The sequence below is a fragment of the Schistocerca serialis genome, chromosome 3, assembly GCF_023864345.2.
Source record: "Schistocerca serialis cubense isolate TAMUIC-IGC-003099 chromosome 3, iqSchSeri2.2, whole genome shotgun sequence".
Taxonomy (NCBI): Eukaryota; Metazoa; Arthropoda; class Insecta; order Orthoptera; family Acrididae; genus Schistocerca; species Schistocerca serialis.
Window position 1 is genome coordinate 308,086,635 of NC_064640.1, and position 6,000 is coordinate 308,092,634.

Consider the following 6,000-nt stretch of genomic DNA (forward strand, 5'->3'; position numbering starts at 1 on the left):
ATGCTAATTAACATACTGTTGTAAGAAGTATTTTCTAGGGGTGCATCTATTGTGTAAGCCAAATGACAACTAGCCACAGTTGTCACAATTGCAAGCACAGTTGTTAAAAGTAAAAAATGAACAGTTTGGATGGTGTTAAGAGCAGTGAACACATTTTATTTTTTCCTTCGAATAAATTGTATTTGCTCTTCCACTGAATTAGTCTAAACTTTTACTTTGTTCTAAACATCACATTCAAAATATTAAGGTGCTTATTCACAATCCATGAAGATGAACAAGACACTTTTTCCAGTATATAGCCTGCAAATAATTCTTCTTCTTCAGTGCCTTAAGAGATGTTTTGACTGGAGGTTCTCCACTTCATCCTGTTCTGAACATATTCCTTCATCCATTTTTAATGTTGTCCTTCACTCAGTTGCTCTTTCTACCTCCTCATTCCTTCCACTTTCCCTCTAAAATTATTTGTTGCTAACAATTCCTACACAGTAAGTGTCTCGGGCAAGCTTTTTTTCTGTTTATGATTATTTCTAATAATCTTCTTTCTTCACCTATATATTATTTCATACTTAAATCTGTCCATCTGCTTCACCTTAAGCAGTCTTTTCCATGATCACATTACAAAATTTTCTTAATATCCTTTATCTTTTTCTTTTTAACTGTCCACAATTCACAGCTGCATAACATTGTACTGCAAAAATAACTTGGCAAATGTTTTCCTCAGCTTCATGGGAATTCTTCCAGCTGTCCCCCTTAAAACATTTTCTTTCTCACAGATGTACTCCTTATTTCTTCTGTACAGCTCCTATTTCACGCCATTAAACTTCAGAATTTAACACAAACATATGTGGTGCTGTAAATGCGACACTTGAGTACCAATTGTGAGTAAACCCTATCTAAAAAATTTTCACAATAATGTATGAGCCCTGCATTATAAGATTGATCAAATTAGTGCAATATTAACAAGTGAACCCGAGCATATCTCGGTATTATGCATTTATCAGCACTGGCTAACCCCTGAATTAGTTCAACATACTTTAATAAATTAGTCTTCCTATTCTTGCAGAAATAACAGAAAGCAGTAGGGGGTGGCTGTTTACATAAAAGAAAACATAATTTCATTGCCTCACCTGACTAAATGTAACAAATGTAGAAAAAAAGTAGGATACTGCAGCAATAAACATTATTAGGTTCAACCTAGTTATTACTACAGTTTACTGATCACCATCGGGAAATTTTCAGGTTCTTTAAATAAACTGCAATACATTGTTCAAGTAAATATTGATTTCCTCACAATAAGTAAAAATTGAGAAGCCCTTTTGAACCCAGCTAAATTCTACAATTTATTGGCTGATGTGAAAACTGCTACCTGAGTAAGAGGCATTTGCCAAACAGAAGAGTTAACACAGAACTTCAATAAAAATTTTCAGTGCATACTTTAGTCACCATCATCCTAAAATACTAAAGTTGAAAATAAAATGAAGTATTGTTAATAAATGTCTATAAGAACCACATGTACATGCTACAGTCAGCCTCGTCGACCCCAATTTGGCAATAGCCTGTCTCCATGTCCATAGCGCTCACTGGGGGACAGGGTGGAGATCCGTTGTATTTTCTGATGAAAGATGGTGCTGCCTTGGTGCCAGTGACAGCAGTGTGTTGTTAGGAGGCTGCCAGCTGAGGGCCTGCAACCAACCTGTATGTGTGCTAGACATACTGGACCTACACCTGGGGGTTATGATCTGAGTTGTCATTTTGTATGACAGTAGGAGTGCACTAATGGTTATCCCATGCACCCTGACTGCAAATTTGTATGTCAAGTCTGGTGATTCAGCCCATTGTAGTGCCATTTGTGAACAGCATTCCAGGCTGTGTTTTCCAACAGGATAACGTTTGTCCATGTGTCGCTGTAACCAAACGTGCTCTACAGTGTGTTGATGTGCTGGCTTGGCCTGCTTGATCACTAGGTCTATCCTCCATGGACCTGCCTCATTGTGCAGCATCTTCAGTGATATCTTGATCATCTGCTCATGGTGCATCAACAATGGCTTTCGTTTTTCCACTGACAAAACTGTTTGCATGAATTTCTGGCGGTGCAGTTGGTGTCTCCCACCATTTTTGCATCTTGGGCCTGTTGCTCTTCCATTCGTTGAAACTACAAAATTCCTGGGGCTCGTGCTCGATAGGAAACACTCTTGGTCCTCTCATGTGTCTTACCTGGCAGCCCACTGTAAGAGGTCCTTCAATGTCCTACATGTCCTCAATGGTACTTTCTGGGGTGCACATCAAACCACCCTCATCCATTTGTACTGGTCCCTTGTCTGTTCAAAACTAGACTATAGGTGCTTGGTTTATGCGTCTGCATGTCCAGCCCTCTTATGCCGTATCAACACTACCCACCACCGTGCCATCCATTTTCTCACTGGCGCTTTTGACAATAGCCCAGTTGAGAGTCTGTATGCCAAAGCTGCTGAGTTGCCTCTGTCCTACCACCATGACTTTTCTCCTCAGCAGGTATGCATGCCGTCTGTCTGCCATGCGTGGCCACCCATGCTATGCCTCATTCTTCGATAAGTCCTTTAATTGCCAGTATGGGATATGTCCCTCTTCTCTGTTACCACCTAGAGTCAGCTTTTGGCACTTGCTTCAGCGACTTAACTTCATATTACCTGCAACTTTCCCAGTGGGTGTGAACCCTTCACCATCTTGGCTTCGTGCGGCAGCCTGTGTTCACCTTGGCCTTCATTCACTTCCTAAAGATACTACTCCAGCCTCACTCAATTGCATTCAGTTTCATGACCTTTGCATGGAACTTCAAAATAGTACCTTTGTGTACACTGATGGCTCTCGGACTGACTGTGAGGTCGGGTGTGCCTTCATCATTGGCGACATTTTTCAGTATCAGCTTTTGGCACATTGCTCAGTACTTACAGCCGAGCTCTTTGCCCTGTATCAGGCCACAGAGTAAATCCAGCAACACAAGCTTTTCTATTGCATCCTCTACTCACTCTCTCAGCGCCCTTCAAAGTATCTGTCTGCTGTACACTGCCTGTCCTTTAGTGCAACGGGTCCAGGAAAATTGTCACTTGCTCATTCTTGATGGAGCCACTGTGCTGTTTATGTGGGTTCTTACTCATGTCGGTCTGCCAGGAAACGAGGCTGGTGGCACTACTACCAAGGCTGCAGTCCTCATACCTCAACCCACTAGTTCCAATATTCCTTGCAATGACCTCTGTGTTCCCATCCGTCAGGAGGTGTTGTCTCCTTGGTATCGCCATCGACCCTCCCTTCATGGGAATAAGCTCCGGATTATAAAGCCTCTCCCAGTGACTTGGACGAGTCGTGCTTCGGTAGCTCAGATGGTAGAGCACTTGCCCGCGAAAGGCAAAGGTCCCGAGTTCGAGTCTCGGTCGGGCACACAGTTTTAATCTGCCAGGAAGTTTCAATTGTTCAGCTTGGTATTGATAGTTATTGGATGTCCTGAGTGATACCATGGCAAATTCTGCCCAACTGGCGAGTTAAATCATCAAAATCCTAGCTGGTTGGAGGGCCCTGCCCATAATGCTCCAAATGTTCAGAACTGGGGAGAGAACCGGTGGCCTTGCTGGCCAAGGTAAGGTTTGGCAAGTATGAAGACAAGCAATAGAAGTTCTCACCTTGTACAGACGAATGTTACCTTTCTGAAATGTAATCCGGTAATCCAAGGATGGCTCTCATTGACTGAAGTAGAACTGATGAGTCCCACTTGAACTGAGCCCCAATGATCAAATCTGCAAACGTGTTTACCTTGTGAAATGTTTAGAACAGAGATAGATTATGTAGAGTATCATTAATGTACGACAATCTTTCTTCATGGTTTTGTTCAGTTGTCAGAATGTGAAGGTTCAGCTGTTACTACAAGGACACACTTCAGGATGGGTTGTGGCTGCTCATAATTAGTGATCCAAAGTTCTTGACCAACCACAATGCTAATGATCACCACTGATGTTATATTTCTTCTGTAAGCCTGAGCAGATTTTTGCACTCAACATAAGCTTGACATCTTAACTGTAACAAATGACTGAAGCTATTCTCGTTGACAATGGCGGTATAGCATCTTAAATAGCAAACAAATGTCCAAAGCAATCTTTGTTATGTGTACATATTGGTATGGCTTCATTGAACAGCAACTCATCTTCCACAATCTGCGAGTCCTTGTGGTACTCGAAGAGACTCATCTGAGAGTGACACCAAAACTGCTTTCTGTTAAAATGATATTCACCATGAAGATAACATATTTAGTTGCAGACAGGCACAGACACTGTTATACATTAAAGCTTTCGACCAAAGCCTTGTTCAACAAAGAAAACTCACACTAATGCATGCAAGCAAGCACATTTCATGCATGCTACCACTGGTAGCTCTGGCCAGAATGGTTCAATATTGTTAATGTTCTAACCTGGAGTTTCTGTTGTTTGTTTCTGTTAAAATGACAAATTCAAAAGTGCGTGTTGTAAGGGTCTATGGGTTGCACACAGCCTTACAGTACATAACACGTGCTTGCTAGCTGACCTATCAGTTATGACAATTTGCTTGGTCAGTACAGGTGCGTCTGGCTGCAGTGTGATGCAGGGAGTAAGTGCTGTATTAACTAACATGGCCTCGGGCTCGAATGTGTGTCTTTCGTTAGCTCACCATGGAGCCTTTTGATACAACCATAATTATGTCATCACACACAGTGATGATGGGTGCATGTAGCGTGTGTGTTTTATAATCAGCCTTTGTTAATAAGACTGTTTAAACTTACTTCTCGGTGTTCGCATATTGCCGTACCTCAAGGACCCACTGCTTAGAAATCCTGGCAAATATTCCATCTAATTGTCATCTGGGGCAACAACACAAATAACGCCCTTATAGTGTTCTGTCATTAACAGATACTCTTGCATTACATGTTCCTGTCAGCTGCACCTATTGTCTGTTTGAGAACTTCAGCAAAATCAATTTCATATCATGGAACATATTCTTCTTTAGTTGCGATGATAAGCGTTTGACCTTACAGAAAAAGAAAATCCAAGTCAATTAGAGCCCTAACTGGTTAGACGTTAATGATGATGTGAATGTTTCTGTCATCTTGGGTAACTGTTGTACATGGAGGTTTTTCATTAGTGGTCGCCTCACCTTCATAAATGCTCACATCACTTAGTTTTCCTGAATTTGGTGGCTAGGCAACTGCACAATATCAGTGCTGGTTCCACCCCAGATTATGACATTATCCCTATGTCACTGATAAAAAGACTTCGGTCCCCCTCCCGACACCCACCTAGCATGCGGCGAGGTCATGTGTAAATTTGGTGGAAAAATGAGGCTGATACATGTTGAGGTGAATTCCGTAGAAATGTTGGAACACACGAGGCAATACTGACCCTACAACTTATCTTAGAAGATAGGTTAAGGAAAGGCAAACCTGCATTCTAGCATTTGTAGATTTAGAGAAAGCTTTTGATAATGTTGACTGGAATACCCTCAAATTCTGAAGGTGGCAGAGGTAAAATACAGGCTATTTACAATCTGTACAAAATCCAGATGGCAGCTATAAAATTAGAAGAAGGGCATGAAAGTGAAGCAGTGGTTTTGAAGGGTGTGAGGCAGGGTAGTAGCCCATCCCCAATGTTATTCAATCTGTATATTGAGCAAGCAGTAAAGGAAACATAAGAAAAAATTGGAGTAGGAATTAAAATCCATAGAGAAGAAATAAAAACTTTGAGATTTGCCAATGACACTGTAATTCTGTCAGAGACAGCAAAGGACCTGGAAGAGCAGCTGAATGGAATGGACAGTGTTTTGAAAGGAGGACATAAGATGAACATCAACAAAAGCAAAATGAGGATAATGGAATGTGGTTGAATTAAATCAGGTGATGCTGAGGGTATTAGAATAGGAAATGAGACACTTAAAGTAGAAAGTGAGTTTTGTTATTTGGGAAGCAAAATAACTGATGTTGGTTGGAGTAGAGAGGATATTAAA